This window comes from Tyto alba, unplaced genomic scaffold (genome assembly GCF_018691265.1).
Source record: "Tyto alba isolate M040663 unplaced genomic scaffold, T.alba_DEE_v4.0 Super-Scaffold_2, whole genome shotgun sequence".
Taxonomy (NCBI): Eukaryota; Metazoa; Chordata; class Aves; order Strigiformes; family Tytonidae; genus Tyto; species Tyto alba.
Genome location: NW_024881282.1, coordinates 35,461,954 through 35,478,102, shown reverse-complemented (window position 1 = coordinate 35,478,102; position 16,149 = coordinate 35,461,954). Strand labels below are relative to the sequence as shown.

General features: G+C 46.1%; 1 pseudogene; it reads right to left on the bottom strand.

Annotated features, from left to right (window-relative positions):
• Positions 1–759: 759 nt before the first annotated feature.
• On the bottom strand, positions 760–7,251 carry LOC104360675 (annotated as a pseudogene).
• Positions 7,252–16,149: the final 8,898 nt, after the last annotated feature.

Here is a 16,149-nt window from a genome sequence, read left to right as displayed (position 1 = left end):
GTTGCACTCTGCACTGGTGGAAGTACCAAGTCCAACAGGTAAGAAAAAAGCAGGGGTACTTCACCTTCTTGGGACCTGGCCACACAGAATGGCCCTCACATAGCTTGCAGAGAAGTACCACCTGGCACAGTGGTAATGTACACAGGTGTCTGTTGTGAATACTTTTATTGCTCACATAAGATTTTAAATGTGAAAACAAAGGTGATGTTTTCAAAATAGTTCAGCTTTTATGATCACAGGGCATAGTAAATATACAGATTAATCCTCTGAATGCTGCTTTAATGATTGACAGCATTAAGTACATGACCAGCAGTGGTTCTAACACAGTCTTTACAGCTAATAAAGATGCCAGTGCTGAGTTTTCAGCTAATCAAGTATTTGCACTGGGACAGCTGGTGTTCAGCAGGAAAACTCTACACCCTTAGTGAAGGGAAAAAAAACAAACCAACAAACAAACAAACAAACAAACACCAAAAAACAAACAACCCAAACCCCGCCAAGTGATGCAAAGGTAGTCACCACATCCCATCACCAGACAAATTCCCAGCCAGTCTCCAAGCAATAGCTACTTTGGAGAAACTCCCCCCAGTTTTATTGTTGAGCATGAGGTTACAGGGTATGGGGACATCCCCTTGGTCAGCTGGGTCAGCTGTGCTGAGGGAAACGGGGACAGCCTTGCCGCTGTGCAAGAACTGTTCAGCCATTGCCAAAACACTGGTGTGTTATCAACACGGTTTTGGGTGGAAGTCACACAGCAGCTTAAGGGCAGCTACGAAGAATGTTAACTCCACCCCAGTCAGACCCAGTATGCTGAAGGATCGCATCTTTTTCTTGGGCAAATTCGGGCACACACAGGCCACGCTGTGCTGAACCTGCGCACAGGTGCTGTAAGCAGGAGGCAAAGAAATGAGCTTTTATGGTCATGGAAACGTCAAGCCCAAGTCAGAGATGTAGAGAGTACCCAGAGCCAGGCCGAGGGGCTCATGCAGTGGCATAAGCACTATTCATGTAATGTTACGATCTGGTATTCGTATCTGCCCAGTTAATGAGAGCAAACCATCCAATGGTTTAATGGAAACAATGTTCTGACAGGTTTTGGATACAAGCTCCCAGACTACATTGAGTTACTGCTTCACATAGCACCCTTAACTGAGATAAGAGCACATAATCCATGTAAGTAATGTTCTGAAGAAATTCAAAATCCGTTGAATGTCACCCCTGGCAGACTTAAACCTGTACGCCAGGTAAAGACACCTAATATCAGAGGAAGTGAGAATGTAGACATCAGGCTAAAAGAAATACTTATAGGCTGGTATATGTGGAAGTTAGACACCAGTCCAGAAACTTTGTACCAAACACAGGTAGAGTACATATGATTATATTGGTGGTATGGACTATTGTGCTCAGAGATGCAATGAGGCTAAATTAGAAGGTCAAGAAATAAGAGATAAAGAGTTAAACCTGCTGTCAGATAAAACAGAAAGAGAGGTGTTGGACTGAAAGTGTGGTTGGTGAAGAATGGAAGGAACCAGAGAATCAGGCTAGCAAACTGTTTACCTGTGCGAGCCGAATGCTGGATAATGGACTTTATGGTCCATTTGCCTTCTCTATTGTAGTAGTTATTGTCTCCCACTAAAGCCATGCTCTCCCTCGAGTTATTGTCCCTGCTGCTTGATGTACTGAGCATTTGCACAGCTAAAAAATCTATTATAGCTGCCCAGTTTTGTTTGGAAGCAATGTCAGTACATGTGGCTTTAAATTTAGTTAGCCCAAATTTAATATCCAGCTTCAGCTGGCGCTTCTTCCTCAGCTTTGCGTCTGGCATTGACATTACACAGGAGCCAAGCCATTCCATCCCTTCCTCATCTACATACCAAACATCCAGCTTTTCTGTACAAAAGAAAAAAAAAGCACGTAACTTGTTTCATCTGGTTCTGTTGGACAGAAAGTATAGTGGGCAACTTCATTTATGTTCACTGACTTTTCAGCTCCCACCAGTTCCTTGAAGAGATTTGTGCCATAAATATAGCCATCATCTTTTGAGACCCTTAGTCTACAGAAGTCATGGATAGCTGCATCAAATTTATGACTTACTGCGATGCCGTATCTCCAAGCGTTGACTCTTGAGGCAACAATGTGTGACTGACTCCAAATAAAAGTCTCTTTTGCAAGAGCTACTTAGACCTCCATTGGACAGACGATATGATACTTCTTGCTAAAGGCCTGACTGATGCCATCTCTCAGGATGATGATAGATGCAAAGCCTCCCACAAGCAAAATGTACTGGACCTTGGCCATCTCAGGCTTGTCAAGAATTTCCCTCAAAGTATGAATTATGTATTTGATACTGTAGTCAAAAAAGATCCTCCTTTTCTCATGTGTAATCATGATCATCCCATCACACCACACAGCTCCTTATGCTTTTTTGAAGAAGTGGGAGGTGTCCTTCTTGTATTCTGCCACTATGGTCAAGTCGTAGTAGCAATGTATGTAAGACCACCTCCCTGCTAGCAGAGCATTTCTATAGGCTGAAGTTGTACAACATATGTTGTAATCCAGTAGGGTGACTCTTTACATATCCATCCCATACACCATCATGGACTATTTCCTTGAGGAAATCAGTGAAGTTTTCATCCGCTCTATTGCCTTCCCATCCACCTCCAGCTGCCATGTGTAACTCCTTCAGGGAATGGTTCTCTGGGATCTTGTGTACCATGAGGGTTATTGTGCCACCTACACACACACATACCAACCCAAATGAAGTTAGCTGTTTTCTGTAAAGTACATGAGGTTCTTACTTTCCACTGGGTATAATCTTACCTTCTGAACTCCTGGCTCACAAGTGTGCTTTCCTCCTGCTTTCTTTTCTTGTGCCCACTCCTCTGCTATTGACTGCACACTTCCAGATTCCCTAAATATACTCACTTCCACTTACAAGCCTGGTCTCTCAAGGTTCCTACAGTAATTGATGTTGAGAGCTGGATGCTCTGACTTGCTCCCTGCACAAGCCAGTCTCCTTTCTGATCACAGAAGGAGACTGGCCTCCTCACACAGACAGTTGACGCCTGCCTTTTGATGCACAAACTCTGAGTTAAGACAAGCAGTGGTGGTGATGCTCCGAGAAACTTGTGGTCCTTTTGATGCCTTTTCAGTATTCGTTTGCAATCACCAGCCTGCTTTTGGCAGGAAATTTATGTCACTCTGAAAAAACTCACACAGGAAACTAGAGAAATTGCTAAGAACTGCTCCATCAAATATTCTTAATGATTTACTCTACAGGACGTGCTAGCTAATTTCTTTGGTCAGTTCACTGGACACTATACTTACTCCTACAGAGGAGGCTGTGAGCTCAGGCTATAAAACAGCACATGGGTGCACACCAGTGGCTGACGCTGGGACATGGAGCAGACTGATCTGGCGTGATGGCAGGAGCTGTCACTATGACTGTCCGGCCTGAAGTGCATGATGGCATGAGACACTCAGTGGCTTCTGTTTGTCATGGATCAGACCTTTAGCAGTCCTGTCCCTTCCTCTTATTTTTCTGCCTGCCCATGGGATGTCCTTAAGTGAAAAATAAAAATAAAACTCCATGACAAGCACAGCAGTGGAGTACAAGCTCTGGGACTGAACTGCAGACCTGTGGAGACACTGTGAAATGGCCGTGCTCCACACCCAGCAAAAATGGTGCCTATTAAACAGGGAAAATTTTACCTCCACAGTCAACAATATACTGGATCCCAGGGGAGTCTTCAAACTTCTTCCTGTTACTGCTGTCTGCTGTAAATCGTTCCTGCAGAAGCTGTTTGCACCAGAGTGATGCAGCCTTCGGCTCCAAGGCAATGATCAGCTCCTCAGAAATCATGTCAGAGATGAGTCCTGCCTAAAATCACAAGAGAGAGGTGGCAGTTCAAGGAAAGGTGGCAAGATTACCACTGCACGAACGCTACCTGCTAGGGAGGCAGTTCTCACCCCAGGAACACATGCTGAGCTGCTGGTTCTTGCACTGCTGATCTCCGTGGGGCTCATTTCTACAGGGGGGGGGCGGGAAGGGCAGAAGAGCTGTCACTTTCAGTTTGGGATATCCCCTCGCCCACCGCCCCCAACATGGGAGATTTCTCTCTCTGATAGGCTGAAATTTGAAATACAGGTTGTTCAAATGTTGAGGAGTTCCTCTGCCTCGATGGGTAAAGAATCTCCAAAGATAATTTGAGGAAGTGGGATAACCCCTACTTTCACCTCTTTAGCTGCATGAATCGCATGAACTTCCCAGCAGCAGCACTCCACGTGGCCAGGACAGTAACAACCTGGGTGCAGGCAGTTTGGAAAGAGGCCTCCTGGATGGTGTTCAGGGCATGTTCCTTCAGGTAGCACAGGCTTTTGGAAAAGGCTATCAGGGCGAGAAGCATCTTTCCATTGCTGGCTGTCAGTTCCGTGCCAGAAGACTTTCTACAGAAAAATGTCTCAGGGTCACACACGGCAGTCTCAGCAAGACACCTGTCCCCTTCTCACTGAGCACTGCACAACACATGGCACAGAAGGAGGTTCTGTCTCCAAACCTGAGCAAATTCCCAGCAATGGCTTCACTATTGTGGTGAACTGCCACCTAATAGACACAGGTCAGCAACCAAACCGCTTATCCATAACATCTGTGATTCGATAGGCAAAATACCAATGTGGCTGAGAAGCCAGCTGTTTCTCCTCAGCCAAATTTCATAAAGACCCTGTAGATCCTCCTGAATAGCCAGTGGGGAGAATTGTGCTTCCTATGTGACACTGCCATACATTCTTCTTGAGTGCAGAGAAACGGGGTTGAACTAAAATTGCTCTCCAACCCCCTCTGAAAGTGCGTGAGAACCCATCACATCGCAAGTGACACTGTGGCAGATCACACCATTCCCAGCTTTCCCACGGAGGGAAGTCTTCACAGAGGCCTCCCACCTGGTTGAACAACATGCACGTGGGTGTCTTTGAGGCCATGTTCTGTCCCCCAGTACACCTGGTGGATTTGGTCCATACCTGAAGCAAGGTGTGTTGGGTTTGTGTGTGGTGGGGTTTGGGTAGCCAGGGAAGGGGCTACAGCAGTGGCCCCCTGTGAGAAGCTTCTTGAAGCTCCCCAAGCTCCAGGCAGTCCCTGCCTCTGGCCAAGGCCGAGCCAATTATAGGTGGTGGCTGCACCTCTGTGATAATGTATTTAAGAAGGAGAACCTGGGAGGAGGAGAGGTGGTGAAGGAAATACCTATGCAAACATTAAGGTCAGTTGAAGAAAGGAGGAGGAGGAAGGGAGGAGCCTCCTTTTGCAGCCCATGGTGAGATGGCAGGCTGCCTTCCTGCAGCCCATGGCGGTCCACACTGGAGCAGATGCTCACCTGCAGCCCGTGGAGGACTCCATGCAGGAGCAGGTGGCTGCACTCAAATAAAACCAGGACTCTAAGGGAAGCCCACACTGGGGCAAGTTGTTGCTGGGAGGGTTGCAACCCATGGGAGGGACCCGTGCCGGAGCAGGTCATGAAGATCTGTAGCCCGTAGGGAAGGACTCATGTCGGAGGAAGTTGGTGGAGGACTGTGTCCCATGAGAGGGACCCCACGCTGGAGCAGGGGAAGAATGTGAGGAGCCCTCCTCTGAGGAGGAAGAAGTGGCAGAGACAACGGGCGATGAACTGACAGCAACCCCCATCCCCTGCACTGCTGGGGTGGAGGAGGTAGAGAAATTGGGGACAAAGCTGTGCCTGGGAAGAAGGGAGGGGTGGGGGGAAGGTGTTTTTATGATGTGGTTGTATTTCTCACTGTCCTACTCTGATTGGTAAATTGGTGGTGGTGTTCAAATTAAACTGATGTTCTTTTTCTTCCCCAGTCGAGTCTGTCTTTTGCCCATGACTATAATGGGTGAGTCACCCCTCCCTGTCCTTAGCTCGATTCCTTTTTTACCTTGAGTCTTTTGTTGTATTTTCTCCTCCCCACCCCTGAGGGGGGAAGGGGTGAGCGAGTGGCTGCCTGGTGCTCAGTTGCCCTCTGGGCTCAAACCAGGACACAAGGGCAAAACCAGTATCCGCTGTAGGACGTGCCAAAGTCTATAGCAACGACGAAAACTGACCTGCCAGCCGTGACCATTGGCAGCACAGCTCGGGGGTGGAGGGGTGAGGGGGGCAGCTGCACCGGAGCAAAATGATGCGACTGGGGATGAAACCGAAACGGCTCTGGCTGATGTTGCGGGTGAAGCCACACCTTCCCCCAGCTTTATTGGCTGGAGAGAGGTGTGGTACTAGATACAGTGCGAAGAAAGAGTGGCTTTTGCTGTAAAAAGGAAGGGCTTATTTCTATTATTTCTAGCAGAAAGGTCTCTTCGAGAAAGCAAGCAAGCGCCTGGCACCTGCAGCAGCTTCCTGCGCTCCTGGCAGCGTGGTCCCCTGTGCCGCCACTCCTCTCAGAAAATGTTTTCTGCTGCTGTCAAGTCATGGCCACCCCCGAGTTTTCATCCCACAGCAGAACGCAGCTGATGGAAGAGCCGTGCAAGGGCGCTGAATCGAGAGAGACGACTGCAGCAGGCGGCAGGTATGTTGCCCAGGGGCTGTCCCTGGCTACCCTGACCAAGTTTAACCTTCGTAGGTCTCAATATTTCCACAAAGTCTCTTGGGGGGGTTGCAACAGGACTGCAAACGGGACTGTCTCCCGTGAGAGGGACCCCACGCTGGAGCCGGGGAGGAGTGCGAGGAGTCCTCCCCCGACCGCATCCCCCCCCCCCCATTCCCTGCCCCCCTACACTGCTGGGGGGAGCAGGTAGAGAAATTGGGAGCAAAACTGAGCCCGGGAAGAAGGGAGGGGTGGGGGGAAGGTGTTTTTAAGATGTAGTTATACTTTTCACTGTCCTGCTCCCTCTGTTAAGTGTTGCTGTTCTTTGAATTAAATTGATGTTCTTTTTTTTCTTCCCCTAACAAGTCCATCTTTTGCCCGTGACCATAAAGGGCGAGTCATCCCTCCCTGCTCTTATCTGCATTTTTTCTGTTGTTGTATTTTCTCCTCCCATTCCTGATATGGGGAGGAATGAGGTAGCAATTGTGTGGTGCTCAGTTGCCCCTTGGGCTCAAATCATGACAAGGAGTTGTCCCTATACCTTGCCCACTTCATCCAGCCCTAATGATTGCTCAAACCCTCCCTCTATTTTTGGCAAACCCTGGCCCATACAGTAACAGGCACCATCTGGGCGAGAGCTAGCTCACTTGTGCCAAAACCGCATCCAGGTGTGTGCTGGGCCATCGCGTGCCCTGGAGCCTCTCCTGTCTCTGATCTACTTGCTAGCATGCATGTAGCCACGGAGCCTCTGCTCACAGGGCTGTTAAAGCCTGTGATCTTTTTTCCCCTTCATTTTAAGAATTCCCTTTTCTTTTTTCCTCAGTCGGACATTTGATACCTCATGGCAACAATCAGTCTGTGGAGACAGGACTTCAAGGCTGGAGGCCTTATGTCATGACCTGGCAGAAAGGCTGGCGCAGGTGGAAAAAGAAATAAGGTGAGTCCAGTGACCAGAAATTACAGTTTTTAGTGTGGCCCCTGATGATCAGCTGTAGCTGACGTACACTAAGACATGTTGGACAGAAGATCATAACTAAGTCAGACACAAGGAGAGCTTTGAGTTAGCAACAAATTTTATCCAGACTATATTGGGAACCTAGAGCCAATTTACAGAAGATGTTTGATCTGTACCATATAACATGCAAATCTTACACTTTCGGAGTATTTTATTTGCACTATTGGTACTGACTCATAGAATCACAAACCACCCACCTGGCAAAGTACAGCCTTGAAAAGTTCTGGTCTCTAGACTTTTCTTTCCCCTATGTGCTGATCAGGAATTAGAGAGAAGAAGTTTAGCTTGTGCATTTCTTAGTGTTACCCAAAAAGCAGATCTTCTCCAAATTTTCGCCAATATTTTATAATACACCCAAGGGGAGAACAAGGTGTCAGTTATGGTTAAGCTCCCATAATTTTATCAAAAAGAACATTCTGATCCACGACTTCATATGCTCCAAGCTGTCACTGTCAAATGTGTTTGAATTTACCTATTTTACCAGCAATCTCCCCTTAAGTGCATGCACAATCTTATAGCAAACGATATCTCTTTTATCAAGCATTGCACCATCGTGTCGCTTACCCACTCTGGTCAGGGAGAACACTCATGGAGTCCCCAGTTAAAAGGTCAGTGCGCACTGGAGCCCAGCGAGCAGGGTCTCCCTGCCAAGAGTCAGCAAGTCAATCCAGGCAAGGTGTTACAACTGACCCACCTGGATCGCCAAAAACTGTTACTCAAAACATAGATTCATGCCTGGCTTGCAATAAACCAATCTGAACACGCTCAGGAGAGACATTTTATTTATTCAGGACTGGATGCTCAGTGGACTTTTCCACAAATCAAGCACACCAGCAGCAGGCAGGTTTTGGTGCTGCTTTTATACACAAAAATCAGAGGCTAATACTTTTCCAAACATGCCTATTAGAAACCGATTTGTTAGTGACTAAAATATAATTACAATAGAGTTTACATATTGCTTCTATCACTACGCATGTTCAGGGGAAGGGTCTTTAACTTGGGCAGGGGTCGTTTTGGCCTGTGGGTGTGTTTTTTAGTAATATATTGAAGGTAGTTCACTTTGAGGACACTTTAAAAGTTAGTTATCTTGCCACGTTAATTAGTTGATTAATCACTTTGTTAGATTGTCAGATAATTCCCTCTTAACACAATGAATCCCTGACATTCTTGTTATGATCTAATGATTTACCTATTTTCCTGAGTCTGGAGATCAAAGCCCATCCCTCCTGAATTCCTAATCCCTAATCAGGGTCATCTCAGCCGTGATTCCTGGTCTTGCTTGACCGATCTCTAAAGCCTTGTACTTGTCCCCGTATGTGCTGTAACTATGGCTACCATCAAATTTAATGTATACTAAACAGTTGTCTATAGCCACCTGCAAGTGTGGAGTACACTCTATCAATTATTAACTGTGACCACCTGCAAATGTGGAGTATACTATATCATTAAGACTTTAATGGATACTTGTCTACTGACTGTAATATGGTTTATTATTTATTTCTTCCCCTTATGGATGGATGGACGGACAGCAAGAAAAGAGTTTGGTCTGACTCTGTTGATACTCGACTACCATTTCTGGAGAGTTGCTAGAGGTAATGTGATTCTTTATATTAAGAATATATATAAGAAGGAAAAATCATAAATGTTTCTGCAACTGTCACTCAAATATACTCAAGGCTTGGTTATCACAGCTCTGTCCTGCAGGACAGACCAAATATTCGTTCTCCTGTTTGACTGCATTGTCATGGCCCAGCATGAACTGCTTCTGAAACAGGTTTGTCTTGGAGTGCAGATCAGGGTATGTGACCAGGGCATGAGATGTGAAAATATGTTGTGTTGTGAGATGAACCTTCATTTCCATGCAAATACTTCTCTGAATATGTAATGACTGCCTTAACAACAGCAGCCATCAATATAAAAGCATCCAGACTAATACAGAAAAGGGAGGTGGTAAAAGCAGCTCTAAGGACAGTTTGAGTAGATGTGCAGAGGCAGTCCTGGGTTTTTGTCATGAAAACAGCCCTTTTGTGAGCTAGGCAAGTGCCAAGCTAAGACATAGTGGCAGGAATACATAGTGGAGGGAAGCTGTTAATCAGGAGGAAAGAAAAAGAAATAATAGTCTAATGGATGGCATCTTGGAGATAAAATACTGTCCTGATTTGAGCCCAGAGGTCAACTGAGCACCACACAACTGCTCCTTCATTCCTCCTCCCTCTGGATTGAGAGGAGAAAATACAATAACAACAGAAAAAATGCAGATAAGGGCAGGGAGGGATGGCTCACCCGTTATGGCCACAGGCAAAAGACATCAGGCATCAGAGGAAGGAAAAAAAGAACACCAATTTAATTCAAACAACAACAACACTTAACAGACAGAATAGGACAGTGAGAAGTATAACCACATCTTAAAAACACCTTCCCCCCATCCCTCCCTTCCTCCCAGGCACAGCTTTGCTCCCAATTTCCTCTACGTCCTGCCCCCGAGTGGCACATAGGGCAGGGAATGGGGGGGCCATGCTGTCAGTCCTGCTGCTCCTTCCACCTCAAGGGAGGACTCCTCACACTCCTCCCTGCTCCAGTACCAGGTCCCTCTCACAAGAGACATGGGTGGCACTAGCTGCTCTGGTGTGGGTCGATCCCACATGTTGCAGTCCTCCCAGTACCAAACTACAACAGTGGGAGCTTCTTCCCACAGAGTCCCGGCCTTCTTCAGGCACAATCACCTGCACCGGCCTGGACTCCTCCGCAGGCCGCAGGACCAAGGACCTCCATGGGTGGCAGGGGCACAGCCTGCCCTCTCACCACGGGCTGCAGGGGGGGTCTCTGCTCCAGAACTTCTCCCCCCTCTTCCTCCTTTCTTCAACTGACCTCAACATTTGCATAGGTGTCTCCCTTACAACTCAAACTCATCCTCCTACATTCCCCGTCTTAAACATGTTATCACAGGGGTGTGGCCACCATGGCTAATTGGCTTGGCCTTGGCCAGAGGTGGGTCCCACCTGGAACCAGGGGAGCTTTTGAAAAGCTTCTCACAGGGTCCCCCCACTGTAGCCCCCTCTCCCACTACCAAAACCCCCGACACACACAAACCCGACACAAATGCAAACATAAATCATTCTCAGTGGCTAAGACCAAGAGTGAATAAACTTAAAATAGTATAGCTGGATGTCCATACCCTTCCTGAACAGCTTTGTGGAGAAGAGGCTTTTCTGTTGGGATTTCCATGAAGACAGGCTGTGACATCTTAGTTTCTGATCACAGCTGGAGTATCTGTGGGGTTATGAAGGGTTTGCAGGTGTGCAGTCATGGATAGCTTGGTAGTAAAGGAATACGCAGACTTTCTGACACTTTGGAGCTTTCTTCCAGAATGGTTCTAAGTTTGAGACTTGGGATGATGTAAGGCAAAAGTTCCCAGACACTGGACCTAGACTTAAATGATGAGCAAGCTCAGTCACTTGTGTCTGAGTTTGTTTGCCTAATTACAGAAGGCTGTCAGAAAACCAGTCTAGATCCAGATTATACCTCCCAAATTCAGGTCCTCATTCTTTGTTTGTTCCCAGGTCTGTCTGCTTAGCATAGATTGTTTTCTTCCATCTCTAGGCATTGTGCTGCATCTGATCATTAGAAGACACTGGAGACCAGCAACCCTGATCTTCCTTACCGGGAGGGACACGGGAGCTATCAGGAGTGAGTATTGGGTTTTTTCTGAATTCCCTCTTCTCAGTATTGTCCTTTCACCCACAGCCAGTCATCTTCCTCCACTATACATAATACATTGAGCACCTTCAAGGTTATACAAGCTCTGAACACAACATTTTTGTGTGGAGTAAAGAAGGTAATTTAATTGACAGAGCAGAAACTTGGTGGGATAATTCACAAGATCAGAATATTGATCTAAGATTATTAATATAAGATGGTATGGTTTACTCTGAAAGGAGGGCAAAGAAACATGGAACAAGAGGTCTCCTTCATACTAGGGCTGCATGTATTTGTTCTGAGATCTGTAACACAGAAGAAGACACCGTCTCTAAAAACCTCTGTTGAATGATAAAAAGCAAAAAATCTCCAGCACTTTTGGGGTGTGAGCCTGCAATTGAGCTAGGGTCATTGTGTAGAGAGGGCTTTTTTAAGATCTTGTAGTAACACATAAAGAGCAGTGGTCGGAAACAGGGGAATTTCACCCACAGGATGAATAGGAGACTGACTTTACCCAGACATCTGTGGAGAAAGGAATCCAAGGGAACAGAACTCTCTGGAGGGTTTGGGATATTTGATGGTAATGTTTTGATGGTAAAGATGGAGAAAACAACTAGAGAAAAAATTAGAGTAGATTCTAACAAGTGGAGAACACTTGTGTTTTCTTCAAGCCTTCAACCTCACAACCCCACCTCCCTTTCTTCTGATGTAAATAGCTTTCCCCTTGATTTGAGCATAAATCCTAGGTGGGGGCTTTTAGGGGAGGTTGTTAAGCTCCTCTGGAGTTTTTCCTGGGTGCTCTGCGCTTTCTCACCTCACAGCTTTTTTGCTGGAACTCAGAATATTCAACAGGGGCAGGTCCACTGTTGTCTCGGTGTCCAAGTACAAATAAAGAAATCTCACAAAAGACATCTGTTTCAGGGCATTTCCTGGAAGGGTCACCCAAAATTTCCTTCAGGAGAAAGAGGAATGTAAGAAGATGAAAGAGAAGGTCAGAGAGCTAGATGCAAGGTATTTATTGAGATTTTTGATACAATGTGTGTTTCTACACTGAAGAGCCACCTACTTCTTGCTTCCTCCAGTCCTTAGGGACTCTTTGTTTCTGACCAGATAGCCTAGATACCTTCTCCCCAGACTTTCAACCCACCAGCATCTCTTTGTAACTGATTTCTGGAAGATGGCTTGGGACTGTTCTGGAAAGGGAAGGAGACATTCCCAAGGTGAACACGTTAATAAAGGAAATCAGCCTACAATGACATAGTCAAAATGGTGCTCTTTGATCAGATTCCACTGTGATCATGTAAAACGGAGCTGAGAAAGAACTATTTCCCACATGAAAGCTGCTTGCCATCTATATAATATAGTTGAGAAGTGCATTGTAGAAAACATGGGATCCATGAAAAAGATTCATAATATGCTGTAAAATAGTTATTCATTGTTTCATCTTGTCTCAGTTAAGTTTTTTTTTTTATATTCTACTTGCCCTAGATACAAAGAGCTGTTGTCTAAAGCAATGGGCATGCACGAGCATTCTGAGAACGTGAATGACCCTTTGCATTTGTCTGCTGTGCTGCAGATGTATGAGGTGCTCAGGCTACATGACTGGAGAGAACTCAGGAGCTCCACAGTCTCCTGTTTGACGTACAAAGATGGCAGCAGCATAATTAAGGTTTGTTCACATCCATTTTCTCAACCTGACTCTTATCAAATCAATATGATGTAGCCAGTATAGGCTTTGAGTATTGGTATTTCCGTATCAGACAGGGTTGGGGACTAAGTTTGGGTCTCTGAATTTCCAGCCCAGCAGGGCCTGTGTAATGCTGTAGAAAGAAAACTGACGGTGGCCTACTTCTTCCTACCTTTCAGAAGGGCACATTCAAATCTCAGTCCCATCTCTCCCATGTTAAGCACAAGTGGGAAAAAACATAGTCCAGTTTCCTTATGGTTAATGTTTTAAGTACTAAATGGGAGACCCTGTTTTGATATCTGATTCACTGCTCTGATGCTGGGGAGATCTGAAGGAAAGTACCAAAATGGTACATCTTAAAGGATGAGACTGAGATGAGGCCATTATTAGCATTGGTTGTGATGATAAGGCCCCACAGGTGTTGAAGAATGGGCTTCAGTGTGCAAACAGCTCAGTTAAACAGTTTATTTCCCAGGTATTGAAGACCTTTTTAAATCACTTAGTGGCCCTACAATTTGCTCTAATGCAGATGTGGTTTCAGCACATGCTCTCCACACTATGCCTCTCATTGCTCCGTCATTGCTGCTGTAATCACCTGTTGTCTTTGTGCTGCAGAAGCTGTTTGATGCCTGTGAGAAAGACGTACAGCAGAGAACAAGTAGCTTATCTGAAACTCGTGCCATTCCACCTCTGAATGATACTACAACCAACAGCAAACAGGTATTTTATGTTTCTGTGTAACTGGACTTAGGCAGTAGGATAAAAGGGCCATTGCATCTGCCATTCATTTAGAACTTAGCTTCTACTAAGGACACTGCTCAAAATATATTGGCAATGACAGTAGCGATAACTTATGAGCTGAGGGGGATGGGGGTGTGGAAAGTTGAGCTCCAGCAACCCTTTTGTGTCCCATGATACACAGGCATACACTGTGTGCCTGAATTGGCCAGGTGGCTGAGGCACATATATGAGTGCAGAAAGCATATTCCAGCCCTTTGTTGCTTTTATGGGACCTTCCTCCAAATCTTGAAATGAATGACTTCTCCATTGCTGATTGACATGATCTGAGAAACAAAAATTCCGAGTGCTCAGAGACTGAGCTGCTGGCCACACCATATGCTAAAGTCTGCTTTGTGCTGTGCTTGGTTTGTAGAGGATGATGCATGACATAAGGACTACCTTCAAGTATTCCTATTATGCAAACTTAGAGTATTGCACCAAAATTATCAGGATGAGTAAAGATACAGATCAGGAACAGGGGCAGTGGTTCAATTTTCTGGCATGTCTGTGCAGCTTGGTATTTTAAAAAATGGGAATTCTCCATTCTGTGTGGGGTTGTTTTCTACTTGTGGTGAGGGTCTTCCAGCCCATATACTCCCAAAATATTCCCACAGGCCTGCATAGAGCCTTGTATAACCTTGTAAGGGACATACGAAGCTACTCTGGGAACAGCAGGACAGGAAGGTCAGTGCCCTTACCAAAGGCACGGTCCTACCAGACCCAAGCAAAGTGCAAAGAGGAGGGCTGGTGGTGGTGATCAGGGTCGACCACAGACCAGTGATTGCCAGGCAAACCCACAGTGACCAGGCAGGTCAAGACCGAGCTGGGAAGTTGGTCTGTGGGTCAGGGTCAGCAAGGCTGGGCACCGGCATCCCAACATCATAGCTCAGGCAAGAACCCAGCCACCACTGAGCTTTAATCAGCTCCTGGGCCAAGTGGTGGAGGATCTGTGGGTGGAGATGAGGCTTCTCATAACTTCTTCTCACACCACCCTTTCTGCCAACTTAGCTGTTTTCACAGCAGTTGAATCCGAGGCTATATGGCCACGCTCTGTCAGAGCTGACCTTGAACACAAGCAGCCAAACCACTGGGGAGGCAGGGGAAAGCTTGCAGGGACAGTTGGTGTGCACAGAGCCCTGATGCTTGCTCCCCAAATGGACTATAGTGTAGTGGGTTTTCTTCTGAGAAATATATCTGTATGTCACATATATCCAATATATATGAAGCTTCCAAGGAGCAGCTTCCTCCTCTTGCAACTTGCTGGGCCTTTCTGAAAGCTCAGGCTTATCAAGCTCTTTGCAGGTCTGTCTGTGAGGAAATAGAGACAGTTGCTCGATGCTGGAACAATCCAGAAGCCAGGATTTAGTAAATATAAGAACCTTTAAAGTGACCCTGGGACCCTTGCCTGTCCCACTTGAATGGTACCATCAGCTTTGACAAATGAAGTTCTTCAGTGCTTAGTTCATGTGGAGCAGCTGCACAGAACAGGGAGGCACGTGTAACATTACACCAACATAATGTTACAAAGCTCTGAAAACTGTTCTTGCTTGAATTTCAGGAATCTGGCATTGACCTAAGCACGGTCCTTCAGAGACAGTTTGCACTGCAGTGCTGCAAAATTTATTGTTTGCTGCTTCTTCAGGACCCACCAGTTAAAGCTGTGTGGAACCTACAGGAAAGCTCAATGCAATATTTAGAGCACGTGGACAAGAAAGTCTGAGAGCACTGGAGAAAACTAGCATTTCTGTGGCCCATAATGAAATGTGGGGAACAAGTCATGGTGAAAGATGTAGTTTGGGATGAAAATTAGCATGACTTCAGAGTCAAGCTACTCACTTATATGACCACAAGAAAAGGAAACAGCTGCTGTGCAATGTGCTGGTTTTCCTTTTCCCATGAACTGCCTGCTTTTCAGAGCTAGTAAGTTAGATGCTCCTGGCTTGGGACACCTAAGATAAATCAATATTTACAAACAGGTATTAAAAATTGAAGGTGTTTGCCTCAACAGCATGCATACATTTTATGTAACATTTGTTCCTTGCTCTCTCTAAACAGCATATGTGTGAAAAGAGAATCTGTGTTTCTAACCTACCTTACCAGCTCTTCGCAAATGCTTATGACATTGTCAGATAAGAGTGGGGATCTCAGCCACTTGCCTCCCCACCAACAGTGTGTAGTAGGACCAACGCTTTGTGGGGCCCCTAACAGCAGTGGTATCTCTGGCCTCCCCTGTGTCTGTAGCAGGTGCCCAAACTGCAGGCTCATGCTTTCTGCTAACGAATAAGCAGCGAGGGTTAAGATGGCCTGTTGGGAAACAGGCATCTTTCTTGGGTAAAAATGTATTTAGCTGAGAAAGAGATCAAGGCACTAAAAGACAAAGTTCACAAAGGCTACAGCAGACTCT